The sequence below is a fragment of the Antechinus flavipes genome, chromosome 1, assembly GCF_016432865.1.
Source record: "Antechinus flavipes isolate AdamAnt ecotype Samford, QLD, Australia chromosome 1, AdamAnt_v2, whole genome shotgun sequence".
Lineage (NCBI taxonomy): Eukaryota > Metazoa > Chordata > Mammalia > Dasyuromorphia > Dasyuridae > Antechinus > Antechinus flavipes.
This window is the reverse complement of record NC_067398.1, coordinates 111,995,801-112,022,145: the sequence shown is the minus strand read 5'-3', so window position 1 is coordinate 112,022,145 and position 26,345 is coordinate 111,995,801. Positions and strand designations below refer to the sequence as shown.

The following is a 26,345-nucleotide window of genomic DNA, read 5'->3' as shown; positions in this document are numbered from 1 at the left end:
ACCTAATGCGATATAACACTATACGGAAGGCTGTGACTAAGAGATATTTCAAAATGTTCCTGTTAGTTTAAGTGTCCAATTCTCAGAGACAGCACTGAATCAAATCTAATGTAACCTGAAACAAATCACTCTTTATAGGGAGAGTTTTATATTTTTGGTGTCAGTGAAGGAATACAAATTGATAAATTAATGAAGCAAAAAGGTTATCCAACCAGGAATCTAGATTTAAGTCACAGTCATTTTACTACTAGTGATGTGACCTTGAGTGGACCACATCACCTCTCTGTGTTCAGTTTCCTTTTCTATAAAAGAAGGGAGTATCATTTATCTCTAAGATCCCTTCAGGTTCTAAATTTATGGTCCTATGATTAAAATGTTTTTTCTTTACTAAAAAACAAAACAAAAAAACCCCCCACCAATCTTCTTAGTTAAGGCAGAACAAAGATATTGTACTATGTTCATGTTTAAAATTTTTGAAAATTTCTGTAAATGTCAATTTTTGAATTTAATTTTTAGAGGAAAAAATAATCATAACCATTTTAATAGCAATGCAAACAACCTCTCATGATTTGCATGTTAAAGTCTTTTTAGATTCTAACCTCTATTTTAAAAACAAAGAATTCAATTCATGAAATCAAATTCATAAATAAATCAAATTCTATAATTAGAAATTAAAAAAAAAAACTTTAAAAAGCTCTGCTCTAAATGTAAGATCTTTATCCAGTTACCAACAAACTGACAAATTATAAGGACCTCAAGTAGGTAAGTATTGATATTCTTATGATAGGACAAAAAGTAAGTTATAGTTAAATTAAAAGATGGTTCACAGGTTCTAATTGGAAAAATGCAGAAAGGAAATACTAGAAGAAACAGCAATTTCATGAAATAATCAGTCATTTTGTCTTAAAATAATCATAATAAATATAAGTAAAAAGAATTATGGGAAAGATAACAATATTATTTGTTAACTTGTGCTACAGAGGATGAAGAAGGAAGAGAAATTTTATAAGATTCTACAAACCATGTTAACATGTATTTTGGTACTCAGTAATTTTAATGAAAAGGTAGGCAAAGGGCAACACGATGTTGGCAAAAAAATGGCCTGGGTTTGAGGAAGAAGCCAAAGGATTATAGACTACTCAGAATACTCATCCCTTTATATTAAGAATATTTTGATTTATAAGCAAATGATGGACATAGCTAGCACTAAACCTCATTATAAGAAAAAAAAATTTTTTTTTGGTCTATATGGTTGATTGCATTGCTGTTAGGAAAACCTAGAAAGGAAATCCCCTCTACCATTGTAGATTGGCAAGTCACCTTTAAATTACAGCCTTAGAGAGTACACAGAGATAGGAATGGAACAATACAAAGATAATGACTAGCTAATTATGATAGGAATCACAACAAATTCTTCAAGGTGAAATTCAAGAAGCAAGATTCAGAAGTAGCACCTCAAGCAGAATAAAAAGCAAGAATGATAATTCATCCTAATCTATTCAAAAACATGGTACTTTAGGCAGATATACAACTGTATAATATTGAGTACATTTCTAGAAAAAAAGAACAAGCAAACAGCCAAGGCAGTCAAAATTTTAACCTTCTTAGATCCAACCAGATGCAAATGAGTATCTTTGTAGGTATGAGGGGTTAACCAGAGAGACAGCTGTGTTTGTATGTGTGTGGTGTGATTTCTGTATTAAGTTTCATTATTGATCATATATCTCAAGGGTGGGAAGGACAGTTTGATAACTTTAGTAGAGCTTAATGTAACATTTACACAAGGTGATATCAACTACTCTCATCACTCCAAAATAGCTTTCAAACAATATGAGACTAATTTATTCCAGAAAATTAAAAAAAAAGCTCTTTCCTTAAATAAGGAGTTAAAATTGTCTAATATTACTTGATAAGTACAACCACAGAGGCAATTTTGTTAGAGGATTATGGGGTTCTTAACACTAAGGCATAAATGATGAAATTCTATGCAGAATTTTCTTGCTAAGTTTCAAATGGAGAGATTCCCCCATGTAGATTTTCTAGATGCTTCCAGAAATAATTTTGAGTAATTTTGTACTGAATGAATCTAAGTACCAGTGCTTGGTACATTACAGTGGTTTCTCAATAAGATCTATGGTTTCTGAAAAGACTTCAACCATAACAATATATATAGGGGGAAAAAAAGATGCAAAATGCAGTTGGAAGATCAGTCCACTGAGTTGGTATACAGGTATCTACATTTGTTCAAAAAGCATTTACCTACTACATGAAAGCAACTATGCTGGGTGCTGGGGACACAAAGATAGAAACATAATAGTTTCTGTCCTCAAAGAGCAAACATTTGCTTGGTCATATTGATATCTCAGCTAGATACTAAACATGGTTTATAAATTGGGCTCAGAGTTGAATAAAAGGAAGAGAATGTCTTGGGTTGCATTTGAGGAATTATGCAGTCTTTGGTCTATCATCTCTAACTATTCTCCATTTTTAATCCAAATGTTCTTTAATGTATGGATACAAATCATTGAGTAGCCAACTTTTTTCTTTTTTTTTTTTTGTAGAGTGAAAACTGTAGGTTATCCAAAGAACAATGGAGAGATAGGGAACAAGAGAAGGCAGAGGGCATATTTCTAATTACTATCTTAGGGGAAAAAGTCATGTAAAAGTTATCATTCAAAGTTCTCTGATCTGAAAAAATGGACCACTTATGTGGCAAGAGTGAAGAATACCAGTACAATCCAATATTTACACTACAAAATTTACATTACTCTTAACCTGGGGTCCATAAATTTGATTTAAAAATATTTTATAACTGTATTTTAATATAATTGGTTTCTCTTGTAACTCTACACATTTTATTTTATTGATTTAAAATTTTTATTTTGAAAAAGTTCATCAATTTCACCAGATCATTTTCACCAGACCTTTTTCACTAGAACCTTTTGTTCATCAAAAAATGGTAAGAAACCCCTTCTCTAAAGAAAGATCTCCCAAGTTTTGGATGGATTCTCTAAGGAGTTTTTAAGAGAGGACATAGAATGAGGATGCATACATTATTTACACTGATGGGGAAATCACACACATCAATGATATCATAAATTCATTGAAGTTAAAGTATTTATTCATATTTATTCTTTTAAAAAAAATCCTGAGTAGAGCTCTCTTTGACCTACTCTACTTTTGAAAAACTGATCTTTATTATTTCTTGCTGCTACCAGAAATGAAAAAACTAGTCATAAAAGAGCTTTATGACTATAGAATGAGGAAACCAAAACAGAAATACTGGATATGAACTTCATGTGAGCTTCCTGTAACTCTCTTTTCCATAATTCTCTCTCTATGATGGTTCCCATTGTCTTGGTCCACTTGAGATATGGAGGGAAGCCAATCACACTGTTCCTCATTCAAGCTGGCAGCAGTAGTGGCAACATTCAAGCTGCAGTTGGTGAGTTTCCAGAAATAAAGTCACTTGAATAAAAAGTTCTCCTCTTATTTCCCTCACTACTGGTTGGCAACTTTATTTAGGCACTAGCAAAATTTCCCCCCACACAGCACCAACTAGCCTGTAGCCACTTGACAGAATCTTCTGAACCCTGAACATACTTGTTAAAACACTGGGGGTTCATACCATATATGTACATTTTAAAAATAAAAATTCCACAACCCCAAATTTAAAGATATACCACTAAAAATACTTGTATTAAGTCCCCTAATTCTACTGTAGGTATGCCTTTACTGAAAGGCAATGGATTACTGTTTTAACTGGATGTTTGCTTCTAGATCTCACAACTGAAAATTGACAAGCTGACACAGAATCATAATTCTTAAGCAACTATGGATAACTTTAAATGAAAAAGTTACATACATAACAAGACCATTAGAAATGTTTTAAGTTCCAACTTGCAGAATCAGAATTTCAGAACTTCATCATCAGTCTGATATCTAAATAAGAATTTCCTGTACAACATACCTAACTATTGTTCATCTATCCTTTGCTTGGAGATCTAAGGTGAATGGAATGCCACTATCTGCTGAGGCAAACAATTCTACTTTTAGACCTCTCTTTCTTAGATAGCTTTTTCTTATTTCAAACCTTATTTTAATTCTTTTACTACTATCTAATGCTCCTAATTCTCTCAAGAACATGAATCATGAATCTAGTCCTCTTTAGGATAAAGAGCCTGAGCCTCAGAGAGCCAGAGACAATGGATGGCTTACATGGAAAGGGATTTAGATTCAATGGTGACATAGTGACTCAGGGAATTAGAAGAACTAGAGGGTCTACACCAGGGATGTTCTGGTTCTCTCCAAATGACTCAAATGGCCAACCAATGTGGATTATACTCCCTGATATCACTTGACACACATTTTTTGCTCCCTATTACTTCCAAACTGTCTTATGCTGCTGTTATTGCAAGCTCTCATTCTGTGAAATTCATTTGATCCAACTCCATAAATGTTATCTAGATCCTTGTTGCTATGATGTATTAGCTTTCAAATCACCATTCTCCTTTCTAATGAAGTTCATTGCTAACTTTAACCTTCCTCAAAACCATTCTTCCAACTATCATACTTGGATTTGTCAGTGTATATATTTTGATTTTCCTCCAAATGCTCTAGAATTAAGGCTTATTAATCTTCTTAATTTCCAAGATCTGCAACTTCATTTTCAGCTGTCTCCAAGGATAGTCATATGTTAGATCCCACTATCAACCATAACTATGTCTTCTTAGTGATTTTCAACTGTAAAATTCTCATTGTTCTGATAATAATCTCTTTTCTTTACTCTCTTCCTCAACTTTTTCTTGAAATTATTCTTTTTTCTCTCTGTGACCTCTACTCATTCTGGCACTCTGCTCCTGGTTCATTTTTTTTTTTTTCTCTTCAAAATAACAAGATTATGTGGGTCACTACTATGACCTCTCCCTCTCTTTTGCTGGTGACTAACACTGGATTAAGTTATATTACTCTCACCTGGGTCTATAGATTCATGTCCTCTTATCTCAACTAGTCAAATGACTTCTGTATGGCAATCCTTTTTTATTTCAAACCTTTAATAATCCCCATAACATTGTTTCAAACCTCTTCCCTCTCCTCAAATCCCAGATGTCTTCCCTATCTCCTCCTTTCAAAGCATTCACTCTGAGTTCTCTGATCTCCCTTAATCTATACCTTATGAACTTTCAACATCATCACTCATTCTATCCTTCTTTACTCTAGTCACTGAGGAAAAGGTTCAGTGCCTTTTCAAGGCCAACTCCTTTGATGTGTTCACAATCCCTTACTCTTTCACGTGCTGATCCCATCAATTCCTTCCTTCTCATTATTCATTTTCAACCTCTCTTTTTCTCTTAGCTTCTTTCTTTTACCTAGGTATCTCCTATCCCTATAAAAACCTTTACTTAACTGCCAATTCCTCAAGCTATGCTTCCATCTCTCTCTTTCCTTATGCTGCCAAATTCCTAGAAAGAATCACCCACTCTCATTGCCTCTACTTCTACCACCTACTCATTTTGCAACTGTAATCAGGCTTCCAATTCAACCAATACCCAGAAATTTCTTTTCGAGGTTACCACTGATTTCTTAACTGTTAAAGGTTTTTCTCAGACTTTACTCTATTTTCCTACTCTGTAACTTCTGACCGTTTATTGACCACTATCCTCTTTTTGAATATTTGGCTTCTGGATCTTTGTTTTTCCTGCTAATCCTGGTACCATTCTCAGTCTTCTTGGATAGTTTATTATTCATTTCTTATATCTTAAATATTGGTATTTCTCTAGGTTCTGCCTGTGTGTGTGTGTGTGTGTGTGTGTGTGTGTGTGTAATTCCCAGATCTATAGAACCCCAATCTCTCTCCTGAACTCTAGGCTTACATCATAAACTTTAGATGGGATATTTCCACTTTAGGTGGACAATTCCACACTAAATATGGAATGTATAATCTTTTCCTCTGAACCTACCTCTCTTCCAAATTTCTTGATTTTTGTTAAGGGAAGTTATTATTCCAGGCACTCAAATTTGTAACCTCAGAGTTATCTTTTCTTTTTCATTCACACCATATGCAGTCAGTTGCCAGGTTCCCAAGTCTATCTTTGGAGAGTTCTCATATCCATATCATCTATACAAATTGCCATACCAATCATCTCTCATCTGAATTATTGGAATAGTACTCCAATTGACTTCTCCTTTTCTAGTTTCTCCTTTTCCAATTTTCTTGCCACTTAGTTGCTAAAAATAACATTGGAAAAGTACATTGGAACCCGGTTGTGAAGGGCTTTAAAGACAATTTAAGTCTTGAGGCAATAGGGAGGGATTGGAGTTTACTGAGTAAAGGAGTGACATGGAAGATTACTTTGGTACCCCTGTAGAGAAAGGTTTGGAGAAAAGCAAAAAGCCCATATACATTGTCTTTTATAGAGTAGGATCAGATATGGAAAATTAAATTAGGTGCATTAGAACTTATAGAAGTAGGAAACATCCTTTCAAGGATGACAAGGCTCACAAATTATAGCCTAGAGAATACAGATCAAAGAATTTAGAAGTGAAAGGGACTTTACAAATGCTCTAGTTCCGCCCCCTTAATTTTACATCTGAACAAATTCAAAGGTTAAATGAATTGCCTAGGATCACACAGGTATAACAAATAGCAAGTCCAGGATATGAATGCAGATCTCTTAATTCTAAACCCAATGGTCTATATATTTAGAAGAGAGTATATTTTGGAAGATAGATCTAAAACATTTGATTAGTATTTCTAAAAAGATAAACATCTTATCTGTCATACTGAAGTTGTAACTGTTCCCCTTTCTAAATGAAACTGCAATAAAACCCATAAGCACTTTGCCAGAGGCATTTTCATTGATTAATTCCATGTACTGATTTAAAACAGCAGATCACAATTAAAATGTTAAAGCATGTTTGGGAAATATAACCCCATTTCCAATTTCCACTAAACAGATCATTTAATCCCAATGGTTTAAAATGGGTATATTCAAAGGCTTTGGGTTTTTTTTCCCCCCCAGCATTTCTGTAATGCATGGTTCACCTATATGAAATTAATGTCTTGGTGTGTTAACAGGTTTCTTATTAGAGATAACATGCAATGGTTTGTATCTATATTTTAGTGGTTCCTATTCCTCCAGCAGTTTCTGAGGCCTTGTTTATGTTTGGGAGTAATTTAGTTAGTTTACTTCCTTCACAGTACTCCTTTTCAAGTGATATTTGTTTATCAGTCACAAATACAGTCACACTAATCCATTTTGATAAGCTAAATAAACCCCTGCAGTTTGTCAGTGATGCAGCCCATATGTAAATGAACTGTATATTATTGCAGGAGAGACATGCACAATTTCAGTCTAGTCATCCTTGCCTAATGTGGCTGTCAGGTGTGTCACGAGCAACAGATGCTTGTTTGACAAAGGACCTTTTTATTCTGGCTAATTAAGCAGTTGGACACACCCGCCTGTTAATGGTTCTGCTTTGTACAGCTAGCTCTGGCTGAATCATGTGAATCTACAGCTAAATAGGCCACATTTTGAAAGAAGGCTAATTAACCCCTCCAAGAAGGGAAAAAAATATTGCACAAACCCAGCTGCTGAATACAAGATTACCGTTTCTTCAATTTGATGGGCAAAACCTAGGCAAAGCAACTGTGTTTGGAACAAACATGCTTTACTTCAAGTTTTGAGGCATTCACATAGTCTTTGTTAAACTTCCTGAAGATTATTTAATACACTCCAATTCACAGTAGGGTTCCTATTGCCACACACAATGTACATGCCAGACTAAATGGTTTAATAGTCTGACCTAATCAATTACCTATCAAATAGAGCTGCATAAATGAAGTAAAAAAAAAAAGGTATCTATTTAATTTTTATTGGAGTCTTTCGTCCTGAACTAATTTGCTCTCCTAAATGGCAAAGTTTGCAAAGTTTGGTTTCACTATATACATTTTATTGTCTCACACTTTAGAATGTAACAGGTTTTAATTCAACATGGAGGAAAAAAGCCTGTAATTTACTTTCAAAATGCAACAGGCGATTTTCTTTCTCCTTCCAGAAAGACAAAAGAAGCTAGATCAGAACTCAAAATGAGCTACTCATCTAATTAAACTTAGTATGATAGCAATTTAATTGACAAGTAAGGATGCTAATCTAGATTTTGAACATGCTTTAAAAAAATATTTACAATAGAATTAAGAACCCTACTCAATGGAATTGCAAAATTGAACCTAATTCTAAAAATTCTTCATAATAATGGCAACTCCCTCCTACTCCCCAAAAGAAAGAATAACTATTTGCTGTGCTATCTCACATAGGCGATATCCATACTTATTGCAACTGAAGGACAGTATCCACAACCTTTTATTCTTGATATACTAGTTTAAGCACCTACATTTTTGATGAGAGAAGCAAGAAATTTTCTTCTCAAACTGTTTCCTAGGAAATATATATGTACACACACACACACACACACACACACACACATATGTATGCATGTATTTTTAAAAAACTACTTTAATTTAGTGCATAATGCCCATAGCAACTGTTAGCTCTATTTTTCTTAAAATTATATAACCAAAATGAAAAGTGTTGAAGAATTTGTTTTCTCATGACATTTAATTTCATGAATATAAAGTTGTTAGAGTTGAATATATTTGTATTTGAAAGAAAAAAGAGAAGAATACTTTCAGATTAACAGCTGGACATAATAGAACTTCAGCATCAAAAACTGCAATTTTTTTTCAACATATTAGAAAATATTAAAATAGCATTATAATCAGGAGGGTCATCATATATTGTTTATGGTTTTTTAAAAACTTTTTTATTGATAGAACCCATGCCAGGGTAATTTTTTACAGCATTATCCCTTGCACTCACTTCTGTTCCGATTTTTCCCCTCTCTCCTTCCACCCCCTCCCCCAGATGGCAAGCAGTTTTAATTTTTTTTTTAAACAGTATCATACCATCTTTCATTGGCCAGTAATTTATCTATAATCTGATTTGAAGTTAGGTTATTTACAAATAAAACAAGATGTGGTCTAATGCTAAGACTTCCTTATTTGAAACCCAACTTAATATAAAATTTACTGATTGCAAGGTGCAGCACCTTTTCACATTCAGTGGTTGGGAGAATAGAAGAAAAAGGAAGAAGTAGAACAAATTGAAGTATGTAAAAGGGATTTTTATTTTTCTTTTAAAATCTCTGCTTCTTTATTTAGTTTTAATATTCTAATTCTCATGATTTTATAAAATAAATCTATTGTGCCAAACTGATTTGTAAGAAAAATGACTGAATGATAATGATGCAGATTGTTCAGCAGTCACCTTCCTGAGATAACTGATGTCAGTGATTAATGCTGGAGATGATTAATCTGTGTACTGGTAACATATACAGGTTGCCTGGGTAACTTTTTTACGTTTCTAAACAAAGGTTTTCCTTTTCCTTTTTTAAAAAGCCAATTCTTTTCTTAATCAGAGCAGATTATGAAAGTCTTTCTTTCATGAGAAAAATTAAATTAACAGTTTTCATCTTAAAGGCTTAATTCATTAAAAATAAAAGCAATCTGTTAACACATAACTCAAGCCACATTTTATTTAGAAAAAGCAAACAGCTGAAATTGTATAACAGATATATGATGATTTATTTAAATCCTTTTCTTAATTCCAAAGAAAATTTGAATCAGTCACATAAATAGTGTCTGGGGAGTAATCACTATGGAAATACCTCTTGGTCATAATATCCTTACTCTATACCTTTTCCTCTTTAGATGGATTAAAAGACATTGTTATACTTAAATAATTTTACATTAAAAGTTACTGCAACACATGGTCAAAAAACCCAAAACAAATCTAATATTGTCATATAATTTTAACTATCTTTGTGTCCTCAATGCCTATTACTATACCTTGAACTCAGTAAGCACTTAATACCTGTTGAATAAATGAATGGATAAATGAAAATCAATATAAACTAAATGATAGTATTATTAGATGTGTCCAGAACTATTTGATTTATAAGACCCCAAGAATATTGTATTGATTGGTGAGTCTATGTTAATTTGAAGGGTTTCTTCAAGTGGCTGTCACAGGGCACTCTTCTTAATTTTATTATGTATATTTTTACCAGGGACTAAGATGAAGGCAAAACTATCATATCTACAAATCTGTGTATGAAAAATCTGGAAGTCAAAGCTATTATAACATGACAAAATCAGGATCAGGAGCCAGGAATGCTGGGTTGAAGGTAATGAAATGAAAAAATGAATGACAAATGCAAAATCTTGCACTTGGGTTAAAAAAAAATTATAAATAAAGAGTAGGTTTCAGTTACAAGACCCTCGAATTTAATTTAATCAATAAACAAGTATTTATTAAGCACTTGATGTGCTAGGTACTGTGTTGAGTGCTGGGTATACAAACAGTTAAATAATTACTATTCTTAAGACTTTATTTTTATTGGGAGAGACATATTACATATATATGCATATATACATAAAAATTACAGAATAAACACAACAAATTATTCTATAGGGTAGACTATATCATTCTATAAAACAGGATAGATAAATACTTTTATAATTATTTACAGTAGATAATAGCAGTTGCACATATGAACAAAAACTGACTGAGTACCTATCTTGTAAGAAATACTGTATTAGTCACTAAGAAAAACAGAAAGAAATAGAAAGTTGTGTCAGTTGGGAAGGAAACCAAAGTATCAGATATGCTTTTCTACTCTCTCTTCATTCTAAGAGTTTTCCCCCCTCCCTCTTTTAGAGCTGGTTGCTTTCACTACTCCGTTTCAAAGCAGTTTCAACAAAATCCAAGGGCATTCTTTCTTATCCCACCTATAGACAGCAATGCCTCTTTTCTCAATGCTTTTAAGTTATGGATGAGCAGTTTTCCAGAAATACAGATATTCAAAATAAATGACTATTAAGACTTCCCCTTTCACTTTTCTTTTCCTCCCAGTTGAATCATTTTCCAACCATGTTTGACTCTTCATGACCCCCTTTGGGATTATCTTGGCAAAGATAACAAAATAATTTGCAATTTCCTCTTTCAGCTCATTTTACAGATGAGGAAACTGAAGCAAAGTTAAGTAACTTGCCCAGGGTCACACAGCTAGCAAGTGTCTGAGGCTGAATTTGAACTCATGAAGATGAGTCTTCTTGATTCCAAACCAAATACTCTCTCCATTAAGTCATGTAGCTGTCCTATTCCCTTAGTACTGACTCAGAACTCTACCCCAAACCCAAGGTATCTTTTTCCTGCATTCAGTATTATCTGGAAAACAAACTAGCATTTTTTTTATTTTTTAAAGATCATGAGCAACTATTATGCTGTGTGCTAGGAGGGGCAATGCAAAGAGGTTTTCTCTTTTGGGATGGAGTAGGGGAAGAGCAGATATTGGACCCAGAATAGCTGGAAATTGCGGATTCCTGCAAGAGCAAAACAAAGATCATGGTTTTCTTACAATTATTATGAGTTTTTGTTGGCTTCACGGAAAGTGGAGACAGTAAGACAAATTTCCACTTTTCTTTTACACCTACCATAATAAAAGCTCTGTCTCCCTATTTTTCTAATCTTCTTTTCCAAATGGATATATTCTAATTTCTTCCCTATCTTCTTTATCCTATTTCTTCTTTTCCTTCTTTATAAAGGCAACAACCATCATAGGCTTTAAATTAGAAGGCACAGACAAACCTTCATAATTTAAAATATTTAATATTTTTACTTTCCCCATTACATATAACATATTTTTACATGTTTTTAAAACTTTGAGTTTCAGATTCTCTTCCTTTCTCCTCACTTCTACCTTCCCCCATTAAGAAGGCACATGTAAAATGATGCAAAACATTTCCATAAAATTCATTCAACTTTCACAGTTTACAGATGAGAAGAGATTTGCTTAAGTTTACACAGGTAGAGGTCCTGTCGACACCAAATATAGCACTCTTTCTATCATGCCATCAAGGACAACAAAGATATTTGCTCTTCCCCACAGTCAATATTCCCTTACTGACTCTGTTCCTATGCATGGGTTGTGTCCCATATTTACAATACATTTTCTTCTCACTTCCAACTCCCAGCATCTATAGCCACCTTCAATTCTCAATCCAAAGATCCTATCATATTGAGCCCTTTCTTAATCTCTCCATCCACTAGTCACAATCCATGCCAAGCTAAATTACCTTGTAATTTACTTTACAAATATTTTTATATTTACAACAAAACATGTTGGTTCCCCTGATGAAATGTTTTTTTTTTTTTTTTTTTAAAGTCAATAGCCCATCTTTGTATCTCTGGTGACTACAAAAATGCCTGGTATACAACACATACTTAATAAATATCTGTTAATTATCCAATTTATTTCACCCCTATGAGATCATAACATCACAGATTGCAGTTGAAAGGGTCCTTGTACAGAGCTTTGAATACACACCTTCTTATTTTATAAATGACATAACTGAGGCATTGAGAAGTTAAATGTGTTCAAGAGACTACCACATTTATTTGAAACAAATAATATATAATTATCAATATCTATAGACTAACATCTCATACTATCCCATATTATTAATAAGTTGTACTTTAAAAAAAATTCATATTACTCTTGCCATCAACAATTTATTTGATAAATGTTGTAAACATGAATATAATTTGCATTTCACCTTACAGAATTCCTTAAACACTGGCTGTAAAGAAAACTTCTTGCCATGAAAGATTTCTTAGACTTTAATTGCAAAATTAGAATTGCCATGGGGGAAGGAGAATTAGCTCTAAGATGGAATGAAAATCACACTAAATAATTATATGAACTTTTAATAATTACACACAAAGAAAAAATTACCATTTTCTGCAAATATTTGAAGCTGCTCAGCAAATATAAATATTATAGGAAAACATAAAATATTATTCCCTTGGAGATTGCCACATCAAAAAGTGAGACCAATCCTGCATTTAAATTAATTTCATATTGATTCATTATCATTCATAAATTCATATTCTTTAGAACCAATACCATACATATTCCCTTGCTTGTTATGTTAGATATTTTCAAGGGTCTTTTCTTTACATCTTTTAATTGTTTATCTAACAGTCCTTATACTAATGTGATTAATAGCAATTTTAAGTTCTCTACAATTGAAAGTGTTCATTTCTTTGCCAAATTTCTCCAGAGGCTGACCTGTACTATCAACAGTTCCCATATCATATCCTCTCACAAAAGGCCATAGTCCTTGAAATCTGTCTTTTGCCACCATCATCAAAATGATTCTGGTATTTATTCAACTTCTCATAGAATCTCTATGTCATGATGCAAGACACTCCCCCTAAAATCCAACACTGAATTTTCATGGTTACAATTATACCACAATAACCTCCCCCCTTCTACTTCCTTTTTATCTTTCCTAACTTTGCTGTAGAGGAACAAATTAATTTTACTCTCAGGTGATTTTTCTATTCCATTATTTCCTAACCATCTAATGTTGGAGCTGTTTCATAAGGGAATATCATTGTTGTTCTTTAGTCATATTGTTCTTTCAGTTGTGTCTGACTCTTCTTGATTCCATGAGGGGTTTTCTTGGTAAAGATACTAGAGTGATTTGTCATGTCTCCAGATCATTTTACAGATGGGAAAATTGAAGGGCTAAGTGACTTGACAAAGGTCATACAGCTAGGTAATATAAGATGCCATATTTGAACTCAGGAAGATGAGTCTTCCTGACTTCAGGTACAGCCATTTTATCCAATCTACCACTTGACTGACCATACGAGAGTATAAAGAGAAGGAAATGAGTAAAGAAGCAAACCTAAGTTGAGGAATAGGGATCACAGCTTAATAACAACAGGCTACATAGAGATTAATGAATAAAAAACCACATACAATTAATGTAATATAAAATGTAAAATAAGTGGGGAGCCCTATAATTGAAGGATTTCTAAAAGGTGAAAGGTTTCCAAAATATTTTTTATCAGATAGATGAATCAGCTAAAATTTGTGGAAATTTAGAAGATGTTAAGTAATATGTCTATTTGGGATAACAACCAGACTATACTACATATTCTATGGTCATTTGATATACATACTTATACAAAACACACATACATTATATATACCCATATGATGTATAATATGTAAACACAATACTTATACACACATGTAATTACATACATCTATAATATGCATTTAATTTCCTAATTTATTATTTTTAAAAGAATTGTACATGTGGATCAGGTGTGGTATAGTTATTTGTCAATGTAAATAGCTGGGTGTGTCATACTCAGTATTTTATACTGCATCATCTCTGTGGGTAACCAATAATGTGCATTCTGCCTAACAGAGTTTACAAAGAAATAAAAGAACAACAAAAAAAAATTCCTTGTTTGTTGGGGGTTATGGGTGGGGTAAGGATAGGAGTGGGAAGAAGGGAGAGGAAAACAAAATTCAACCTAATAGTAATTTGGCACTAAAATAAAAAGAAGAAAATTTTTGAATTTTTACTTGTAGTAAATAAGTATAATTTGGGATTGTAAAATGGAAATCTTTTCAATGTTAATGGTTTGTGTTAAAAAAAAAAACAGCCTTTATAAGGTGCACTTTTCATTGTCAGATGCATGAGATGCTCATAGCTATAATCAGTTTTACATGGCAGGTTTACAAGCTTTCCAGAACTTGTACTATTTATCCATGTTAAAACATCTCTGCAATTATCTCTGTATATCATGTTATACTCATTTTTTCTTCCTTTTAAATGAACTTTAAGTAGTTTTTGTAGGAATGGCTGTAAATCCTGAACCAACTATATTGTTTTTCTCTCTGATTAGTCATCAGACTCATATTTGGATTTTCTGTAGATCACAAGTTGTTCATAATTAATTTACAAAGAAGCAATACTTCTTCTGTATTGAAAGTTATTACAAGGTAAAGACAGATGCTTTAATACCTCCAAACATAACTGGTATAAAATTTTATCTCTTTTGCAGTCACTCATATAAGTAATCTGAATGATCTCCTACTAGTACAGAACAATAAGCTCATCCTTCTATGTCAAAAAAACATAAAACATAAAAATATAAGGAGGCTATTTTCTATAATCCCATGGTATTACTTTCTCCTATGCCAAGTTCACAAGTCACTTCTAAACTTCATACTCCTCTCTTACTTTCCTAATGAGGCTTCCTTAACACTGAATAGCAAATTATCTGTAGTAAAAAAAAAAAAAAAAAAAAAAAAGAGGAATCTGTGAAAAAATAAATAAATGTATGTTTTTATATCTATATAAGTGAAAGTGGGTCGCTCAAACAATTAGAATGAGCTCACTACGTTTTTGAGGTAAGAAAAGTGATGAGCCTTTTATGCATCATTTCTCATGTTAAAAAACTGACTTCTGCTCTATCGATTCTAATCATCATTCTATACAACATGGTCATTAAGAATTTTCAAAATGCTATTTTCAAATATTTTTAAGCTGATAGACAAAAATATTTTGAACCAGCTGGACATAATCAGAATAGGTAGCTATTATCATTTCACTCATCTTTTTCAATGAAGTTTGGATAAAAACAATAATGAATGTTATATATTCTGCTATAATTTTTTTTTAATTTAAAGTTCTGCAGACTATTGCACAGGTAGGGAAATACTTCGTTTTTACAAGTGAATAAAAATAACAGTATATAAGTTTCTATTCAGTAGGGTCAGTGAAAACATTTGGCAATTCAATTCCAGTAGCAGACAGAATGACAGATATGCTATGTACCATAAGATTGTGCTTTTTTTTCCTAAATCTCCACATTTTGAAAGTTTTTGATTTCATGAAACTTAGAGATTATGAGCATTTTGTATGGGGACCAACAGTATTTGAAAAGGTTGGCTTTTATATTTCTAGATTAGTGTTAAATCTAGCCAATTGTAAGTGATAGTTTAGACTGTAATAAAGGTCTAATTCCAGTGGAGTTTACTGGTTGAATTTTCCATTATATTTTATGGTCTGCATTTGGAGACTACGTATTACTAGATTATTTGGTAGGTGGTTAGTTTTTATAGCTTGTATTAATAAATTGGTATTTTCTTCTATTTTGCATATCTGTACTGAGCATACAAGCTTGGGGTGGTCATTTGGAGATACATTAACATTATATCTCTGTGTCTGAGGCTGGATTTGAACTCAGGTCTTTCTGAATACTGGCCCAGCATTCTATCCACTGTGCCATCTATCTGGCTAATATTTAATTTTTAAATCTTCAAAAAGAATTATTTTTGACTAAATAAAAAAGACCATTCTTTGCCTCATTTCTTTCTTATCTAGCCTTAATCACTGATTGCGTAATGGCCTCAGTCAAAAGGCCAAGGTTTTCCACTGCATCTTGGGTCATCTCCATTTGTCCTGATCTACATATGGCCACTGGACTCAGCTGGCTCTGGCAGAGAAAATGAGGTTGCTAATATTGCATATGATTCAAAAGATCTTAAGATTTCATATCTCATATCTTGCAAATTGGGAAAGATTGGAAAAGATTGAAAAAGCAATAAACATTTATAAAGTAGTGCCTATTCTATTGTCAGGAACTGAAATGCTTTACAAACGTCTCATTTGGTCCTTATAAAACCCCTGCAATCTAAGTCCTATTATTATATGCAGTTTTAAGAGTTGAAGAACCTGAGACAAATAGAGGTTAAGTGATTTGTTCAGGGTTACACAGCTACAAAGTGTCTGGAACTAAATTTGAACTTAGATCTTTCTGACTCCTAGTTCAGTGCTGTCTTCACTGCAACATCATGCTACCTCAGAAATGTTGTTTGTCCTTTTTTCTTGAAAAAGACCATGACATCAAGGAGGGGATGCTATGACGTACAAATGAATTAGATTTAAGTGAAGGAGGGTTGGACAAGGTCACCTGTCTCATTTTCCCCTCTAGAGCCATCTGGGACCAGAGGCAAGCTACAGATCAAGACAACTAGAGATGGCCCTGGGTAAAATGGGAGATCTTGGTCTTTTTAAGCTAAAGTCTTGAACAGATCGCAGTTTGACTGAGACTGCATCCATTCAGTGATTACAACTAGGTAGCAATTGAGGCAAAGAATCTCTTTCACCCAGTTCAAAAAAATACCCCCAAAACAAAAACAAAAACAAAAACCAATAAATAAATGAATGAATGGATAGATTAGATAGATAGACAGACAGACAGATAGATAGATAGATAGATAGATAGATAGATAGATAGATAGATAGATAGAAGAGGGAAAGACCCTTGTAGTTTCTGGGAAAAGCAGGAATGATTGCTATTTACATTCAATCTGAGTCAATCAGGACCCAAACAATGAACAAATAGGACTTCACCTAGGATCTATTGGTGGTCAATGAGAATCATATTGGTTTTGGTTTAAGATAGTTAAATCTGAAAGGACTACAGAAAGGCACATATCATTGGTTGAGGTGTGAACTGGTATAACCATTCTGCAAAGCAATTCGAAATTATGCTTTAAAAAGAGAGGTGGGACTTAAATGCCCCTGCCAGGTCAAAACCAGAAAGATTAAATATACTGTAAAATATTTCCAAGATCACAGTGTAACAGAGACCTGAAAACAAAGTAGATACTCAATAATTGGGAAATGACTGAGCAAATTATGATATACACTGGAATTCCTATGTCTCAAGAAACAATGAATTTGAAGTATTCAGAAATAAAGGCATTTGAATGGACAGAGAGAAGCAAGCATATCCAAGGAAACAATACACAAGAGCCCAATAATATAAATGTAAAGAACAATAACACAAAACTGAATGCTTTTTCAAATGATAATGACCATGTTTGGCTCAGGAAAAGAGATGAGAAAATTCACCCCTCTTTCCCTTCTTGGCAGAGGTACGGGATTCTGGGTATAGAATATTGCACAGACTATCAGATTTGGCTGGTGAGTTGGTTTTGTTAAATGAATTGCCTCTTTTTGTGATATGGGGGTAGGAAGAGGAATATTTATTCATTGTTTCAAGGATTGGTTCCCTGAGAAGGGATGGATATATTTTAAAACAGTTGTGATACAAAAATGAAGGATATCACTAAAAACTTTTTTAAATTACGTATTTCAACTGTACTTGTTTTAATATGTTTGTATTCTGTGGATTGGTTATCTTTTATTGATGAAGGCATCTCTCCATTGACATAAAACCTATACCAATGTACATAAGGCTTTATTGTTTTTAAAAATGTAAAAAGTATTCCAAGTTCATTAGTCCTAGAAAAATAAGGAGTAAGCTGTATTTGACCTATAAATTGTTGTTTGCAAACTTCTGGAATAGAATACAACTCATGTCTTTTTAACCTTTGTGATTCTTGTTCATGTCATACTTAAAAGAACTCCCTAAAATGTTAAAGACCTTCTAGATCAAAAGGGTGCTTAACTTGGGGTGCATTTTTAAAAATTGATAACTGCATTTCAATATAATTGTTTTCTTTAGTATATTTTGCAAAGTGGCCCATGCTTTGTGTTTCATTTATTTATTTATTTATTTTATTTCACAGATTACTTCCACCCATTTCTCTTAAGGAATCTACTATTGTGATTTTAGATACTGTGGTCTTTCAAGAGGCAATTTGGTGCCTAAAGCAGTGGTTCTCAAAATATGGTCCAGAGAATCCTGGGGATCTCTGAAACCCTTTTAGAGGATCTACAAATTCAAAAATAGTTTTTATTTCCAATATGGTAAATGTCTATAAATATAATCCAGATAAACAAAGACTCTTTGAAGAGATCCTCAATAATTTTTAATAGGATAAAGATACTGAAAACAAAAGTTTGAGAACCATTGGACTACAGCATGAGATCTGGAGTCAGAAAGACAAAAGTTTGAATTTGGCCTAATACACTACTATCTGTGTGACCATTAGCAAGTAACTTAATTTCAGTTCATCTCAGCTTCTTCAACTATAAAATGAGGATAATAACACCCCCAACTCTTAAGAGTTGTGGTGAAGATCAAATCGAATAGATGCTTGTTAAGCACTTAGCACAGTGCCTGGTTCACAGTAGCTGATATATACATTCTTAATTTCTTTCTCTCCCTTTTCTTCCTCCCAGAAGTCACAATTCTTGTGGAGCAAGCTGAAGTTTTTCATTGGGAGCAGTTTGTGATTGCTAAACTATCTATTTTCTCAGAAGTAAATCAGGCTTCTCTTCCTTATATTCAATTCTGAGTCCAAGTCATTTTGCATTTGCAATGACTATTCTGAATATCTATTTAGGGGACTTGACAGACCCCTGATGTATCAGACAAATCTCTTCCCCTTCATGAACACTGGTACCTTGTTAAGAAGACAGCTGTCAACTCCTGACTGGTTTCCAGTCACTAGGCTGACACCTAAATAGTACGCTACTTAGGGCTCAGAATGATAGACTTATATCATGGGAGTGGCTCATTGTAGAACATTTTACTGTTTAAAAAAAATATAAGATGACTCCTAGTCCTTTTGCTTTTTTCACCTTTACCCTGTTAAGAGGACAGACCAAAGTACAAGAGAGTAGGACTACTCATACTTTGTCTCCCATTCCCGTGACACCTGTATCAACATGTTAATGGTTATCCTGAGCTAGAAGCAGGTGGAAGTTGCATTATTTTGCCTGAACAGTCTGAGAGAAGAATTCCTGGGGATAAATTTTCCTAGCTAAAGAGAGGGCAAGAGCTGTGGCACTGACAGATTTCTTAAGAAAGCAAACAAGTATGTGTCCACTCAGAACAAAAGGTAAGCTCATCCTTGATATGCCTAATTCAACCCAGAGGAAAGAGGATTTTCATGTTCTAGACCGCTTGATCCTAAAATACAGCATTCTAATCAAAGAAGAAAATCTTCAGCACTACAAGCATTAGGGATAGATTTATCCCTAGTTTCAAAAGGATAACAGTGAAGGGGACTAATGACTTTGAGAAACAAATCATATTCTGGCAACAAATATGACAGTGACTGATTGGGAGTAATTCAAGACCAATGAGAAGAGTTGTTTAAACAACAGTACCAAAATATAATTTGGGGCACGAGGATAATGAGGTTTATGAATTTTCTAATACTTTCTATCTACATCTGTTTGTGGTCTCCTGTAAGTCCTTTGCTTGCCTATTCTCACTAGTCAGACAACTATTATCTCTATGTATCCAGTTCTATTCTCTATACTGAGCTCCAGTCTCACATATTGTTATGTTAAGAAATTTCCTGGAGTAACTCCAAATCAGGGTATAAAGAGCCAAAGAGAGAAAATGAGATAGGTTGTGGATGGGGAGGCATAGATGAGCCATAGGTTACATTTATACGATGTTTTAAATCAACAAAAACACTACCCAAATTAGGGGTACGGAGAGGGAACAACATGTCATAATGGAGAAAACACTGGATTTTGAGTCTGAGGACTTTTATTTAAATACCACTTTTGCTATTCGCTCAGTGTGACCTTGGGTCAAGTTAACTTTGCTTCTATGGGTCCTAGGTTCTTCATGTGTATAATAAAAGAATCCTTTTGAAAAAGATCCTTATGATCCCTTCTAGTTCTAAATCTATGCTCTCAACATGAGAAGGAAGCACATGTTTATTTATTAAGAGCTTATTGCCAGGCATTGTGCTAATGTGCTTTACAAATATCTCATTTGAAATACTTTATCTGTATGGTAGGTTGATCTCTTTTAAGTAATCACAGATCTCTCTGAGGAATCACAAATTAACTCACAAATGGGCACATTAGAGAATATCACCATAAACTGAGAACCTTACTCAGAACATCTCATGACTCTGGGTGAGCATTCATCCCCTTATTTTATATCTGGCTTTATAAAAAACTAAGGGTCATTGAATAAGATTATTTCTATGCTTCATTTATCATTTATCATTATCATTTATCAAGGGTTCACAAGATAATATATAGACAAGAGATGCTTTGTAGGAATAGTGCATTTTGCTATTTTGAGTATATCTTAAGGCTCTGTTCTGGGTCCTTTTTTCTCTGTATACTTTTACTTGGTGACCTCATCAGCTTCCAGGTATTCAAATACTCTGCAGATAGTTCCCAGATTCTATATATCCAGCCTTAGTTTCTCTCCCAATCTTTAGTCTAGCATCATTGGACATCACAAACTCAGTGTCCCATAGGCATCTCAAACTTAGTATGTCCAGAAAATATGGCCTTTCTCATTAAATCCATTCTTCTTCTGAACTTCTGAAAGGACCATACTACCATCTTTCCAGTTACCTAGGTTCACAACTTCAATATCACCTTCAAATCTTCACTCTCACACATCCCACTTATCCCATCAGTTCCAAATCATAATCTCTATTGTCTCTATTCGCATGACTACCACTCAAAGTCAGGTCACTTCATTCCTCTCTTCTAAATTACAGCAGTGGCTTCCTTTTGGGATTCCCTGCCTCAAGTTTCTTTCCAAGCCAGTCTATCTACAATCACCTGCTAAAATGATTTTCCTGATTATGTTACTTCTTCTACTCAATAAACCTCCAGTGACTCCCTCTTGCCTATAGGATCAACTCTAAACTATTTCTCCTGTCATTTAATGTGGCACTTTCCTATATTTCCAATATTCTTACACATTATTTCACATATTATTCTATTCCACACATTTTATTGCTTACATGACATCCCATTTCCCATTTCTATCTCTATGCTTTGCACTGACTGTTCCCCAAGCCTATAATTCTATTTCCACACTGATGCCTTTCTTCAAGACTCAGTTCAAACATCATGTCTACAAAAAGTTTTTCCTAACTGAGCTCTAGGAATTCCTTCCAAAAATTATTTTGTATTGATTTTGTTTGTATTTGCCATAGTTTTATTTATACATATTGTCTTTCCCATTAGAAAATAGATTCCTTAAGTGCAAAAACTGTTTCATTTTTACCTTGGTATCCCCTATTTTAACCTTGTGCCTGGAATACAATAAACACTTAATATGTTTGATTCATTGTTTATATAATCAATATACAATAAAAAGCAGAATTTTACACTCCCTAAACCTTTTAGTCCTTTGTATGAGTGTTGAAATATGGTGTAATAATACTCCAATTACTTTTTGGGTGTAATTTTAACAATGACATTTTTATTTTTTTGGTACCTTCACTTCTTTGAGATTATCTTTTAAGAAAAAATCTCTCAGTGCTTTTGATATTGTTTTATTTCCATTATGTATTTCCTAGTTCTATATTTAGTCTAGTTTAGTCATAATTAGTTTCTTGGTTCTACAAATTTAAGTCTTTTTATATATGTTAAGAGATATTAGAGTCTAAGCATGATGTTTCTATTGTCAATATTAATATCAATATTATAGTTACAATGAAAAGCATTTCCATTTTTCATTCAGTTTTTATTCAGTTTCACCAAGAATATTATAGAAATAACATAGTTCCAAGGTTTCTGTAGACTTATTTATGCTTCTGCTGCTTTTTGTTATTTTATGACATATCAATATCATTTTGGAATATAAACTAATTCATAATACTCACAAGAATGTGATGTATTATGTGATGTATTAAGCTAGCATGCTAGAAGATTATGAAGATGTTTGACAGGATGATCAAGTGTTAGCTAACTGAGGTAGTTTTTGTATTTCCCTCTTTCTGCTATTTGTTCTGATGACTACTTACATTGGTTAAGTATATACAAGAAATGATGCTAATCTAGATAAATATTTTTGTCTTTTTCCATTTCCCATTTTTAAGCAAAGGATCATTTGAATGAACCATCGTGCAGTTGCTTCAATGTTCACAGTGTTTACTTCTCACTTTTTATCCTTTCTTCTAAGTAGATATTGATTTTCATCTTTGGTTTAAGTTGTCAAATGACTACACACAAAATGCTGAATGTGAGGATTCCCATATAGTAACCAGTTACTGTCTGTTCATTACAATACTGTCAGTTTTACTTATTGTGATGTTGCTTGACTTTGGCAACATCTTTCACTCTCTTCTGAAAGAAGATGAATCAGATTTCTGAATGATCTATAAATTATTTGGCTTCTTTCTTTACAAGGGTGACTTGGATAATGTGTTAGATTTAGGATAGTGTTAGTCAATAAAATTGAAGTCATGAAGACCTGAGTTCAAATACTACCTCAGACATTTGCTGGCTGTGTGATCCCGGACAAGACACTTAATCTTTCTTAAGTCTTTTATCTGTAAAATGAAAGGTTTGAATTCAAAGGTTTTCTTCAAGGCACTGATGGTCCTTTTCAGTTCTAAACTTATGTTCTTATGGTTCAATCTAAGCCATATTTTCCATCAAAACATTTTGTCATTCTCCTCTGTATCAGACTATATATCCACTTGATTTGTAGAATCTTTTCCAGTACTTGGGTACATAAGGTTCAATTATTTTTAGTGTATTCTTTTTTGTTATAATCAATAAGCTCAGTGCATGAGGTGATAAGCATCCCATAAAATGATGTTTCATTATGCTTTTGTGCAGATGAAACCAAGTCCCTCATCTCTTTTTGCCCTGTTAAAGAAGATTTATGAGCCATTGTTTCATTTAGTTGCAACTTACTTTCTGTTTTCATTTACTGTGACAACATCAAATTTGAAATTCAGTTATTCCAATGATATGTTAATTTGTTCATCACAAAGCTATCTTATTTAAAATACCTACAATTAAGTTAGCCTTTATAAGTAGTCTAAAACTGGTTATAGTACTCTTGATACTTTTTAACTACTCTCTATCATCATTACTTTATGATTAGAAGGATCAAGGATCATTATTTCTATGGCTTTATTTCTTAGGTTGTTATAGCCAAAGAATTTACCACTTAGTGGCTAGCTTTGTGGTGATGACGTTTGTTATCCATAAATTGGTTCCTGAAATTAAGTGTATAGATGCATTATGTTGCCAGGACCCTATCTGATGTCTTTCCAGAGAATCTACCAAAGCTATTTTTGTATTAGTGTAATCCTTCAGGATTTAAGACTAACTTTGTGCCACCATGAAGCACAAACAGGAGACATATTTCTAATAAAACAGAATTGAATAGAAGATTTTGAACAACATGCAAAAATATCATATGTAAAATCTCTGAAGTATTTTTCAGTCTCTACTTCCCTTTATAACAGATAAATGAAGCATAAAAGCTTCTGAATTATGAGTTCAAACTAACAAAGACATTCCTTTAATATCTATATCAAGCTATTCTAAGCAAATACAGAATATGCTGTGGAGTAAAAATTTACATGTAAAAAAAAATTGTTTGCATGATCACCTCAATGTGGGTATAAGAACTTGAATAACGAATGAATGAAGAACCTGGAAAAATTGCACTTTCTTCCTAGAGAACAAAATGTGTGAAAAAGTTGGCATGTTATGCATGAGATAGAATTCTAAAAGTTTCTCTCAAAACTCAGCATTTTATTTTTCCAAATTCAACTCCAATTCAATCTTATCATTAAGATAATTATTTACATATATTTCTTAGTTAATGAAAATAAATGGAGAGGAAAAATATTTTTATTTCTTAGTACCTGTCTAACAAAGGAATTCAGTAAAATAACAATTATAATAAACATTTCTATGTGCTTGATTATCTTAGTTCTTGCTTTCTTAAAATATTCTGTGTCATAGTATATCAGTTTCAATTATGTGATTCTTTATTTGAAAAATCCTATTGATAAAAGAGCTATTATTCATGATGAAATGGTACTGGCATTTAACATATAATTAAAAAACAAAGTGATAAGAAATGCATGCACTTTATGACATAATTAAATTTTATATCAAAAAGTATGCTGCTTAAATCTCTTTTTTGCTCTCTTTAACATATATGTGTGTGTGTGTGTGTGTGTGTGTGTGTGTGTGTGTGTGTGTGTATAATTAATGATTTAGTGGCAAGGAGTACTAGTAAATTCTCCTTAAAATACATTATATTTTATGTATTTTCAATTTATATAGTATCTATAAATATTCTTAAAAATTAATATTCATTGATAATTATACAATATACAAAAATGCAGCAACTATTTAATTGCTTCCTTCCAACCAAAAATGATGGTCATAATTGTAGAAAATAGTATGTGAGCATATGTAGATATAATCTTTACCAAACCTAAATAATTTGGAGGTGTTATAGTTTATATACAAAAGTAAAGCTCTATTACATTCCCCTTATGACATAGAAGTCACTCTGGCTTCTTGAAAGTTATGCCAGTAAAACACAAATTCTTTGAGGTCTGATATTAAACTGACCTATTCTACTGTCCTATACTATCATAATGCTACTCATTGGGTAATGAGTGTTTTTTGTTACATTATGTAATGAAGAATATCTACTTTGACATATAGCAGTTATAAGTTACACAGGAGAAATAAATACTAACTCCAGGGAAAACACATATCATTGAAGTTTGCATTCAATCCTTCCAATTAGAGCTACTTATAATTATCTAGATTAAGTTGGGAAAATCTCCCATGATCAGCAGTACAATATAGGAGCTCTCAGTACAAAAAATTCTTTAAAAGATTTAGGCATAGGGTCACCCAGCTGAAGGAGGCTGAGGCTAACTGGCTGAGGTAAAGAATAAACATGCATGATATTTTTGTGGGTTCAAGAAGAAAAAGAATGAGAGAAACAGAAGAAAGAAGATGATCCATGATACACAAAAAGGTCAAGAAAGCATATTTGCTATAATATACCCAGTTCCTGTATAGATAAATAAAAAAAAAATAAGGCTCATAAGGAAAAGGGGAAAATGAACAAGCATTCCAGAAAAGGCCATAATAAAACAAATATGTTATGCATTAAAAGTGAATTATATAATCCCCAAAGAAGAGAAAGCAAGACAATAAATTTTATAGATTTCCCAGATGTGATAGGATAGCAAAATATTTCAAAATGGTTTGAAAAAAGAACAAATTAAAAGAAATACTTTGGAATATAGGTCAGAAAAAAGAAGAAATAAATCAGAAACAACAGAGAAAGTAACATATAATACATAATAGTACATTCCTCCAAAAGAATAGAAACTGAAAAAAATTGAAGTGTAAATTTGGAACTCAAAAGTGCAGAAAGGGATGAAAATTTTACAGAAGTGAAGCAAAAACAATTCTGAGAGAACTCATAAAAGGGATGTCATTGAGGATAAGTTGTATAAAAATAATTTAAGAAATGTAAGTCTCCAAGCACTAATATTTCCCCACTCCCCCCAAAAAAATGCCTTCAACATACTCTAGGAAATAGTGAAAGAAAACTGTTCAGAAGTTTTGAAAAAAAGAATACAAAGATAGAAAAAGTCTGAACTCCAATGCACATGATTAAATTTCAGAATTTCAATGGTGATCAAATTTTGAGTATCCAAGATAA

At 32.8% G+C, this 26,345-nt stretch overlaps 1 protein-coding gene across 8 annotated transcripts in view; it reads right to left on the bottom strand.

Moving 5' to 3' along the window:
- RFX3 (regulatory factor X3) overlaps nt 1–26,345 on the bottom strand; it is a 330,544-nt gene that overhangs the window by 185,350 nt on the left and 118,849 nt on the right. The gene's annotated exons all lie outside the window — the stretch shown is intronic.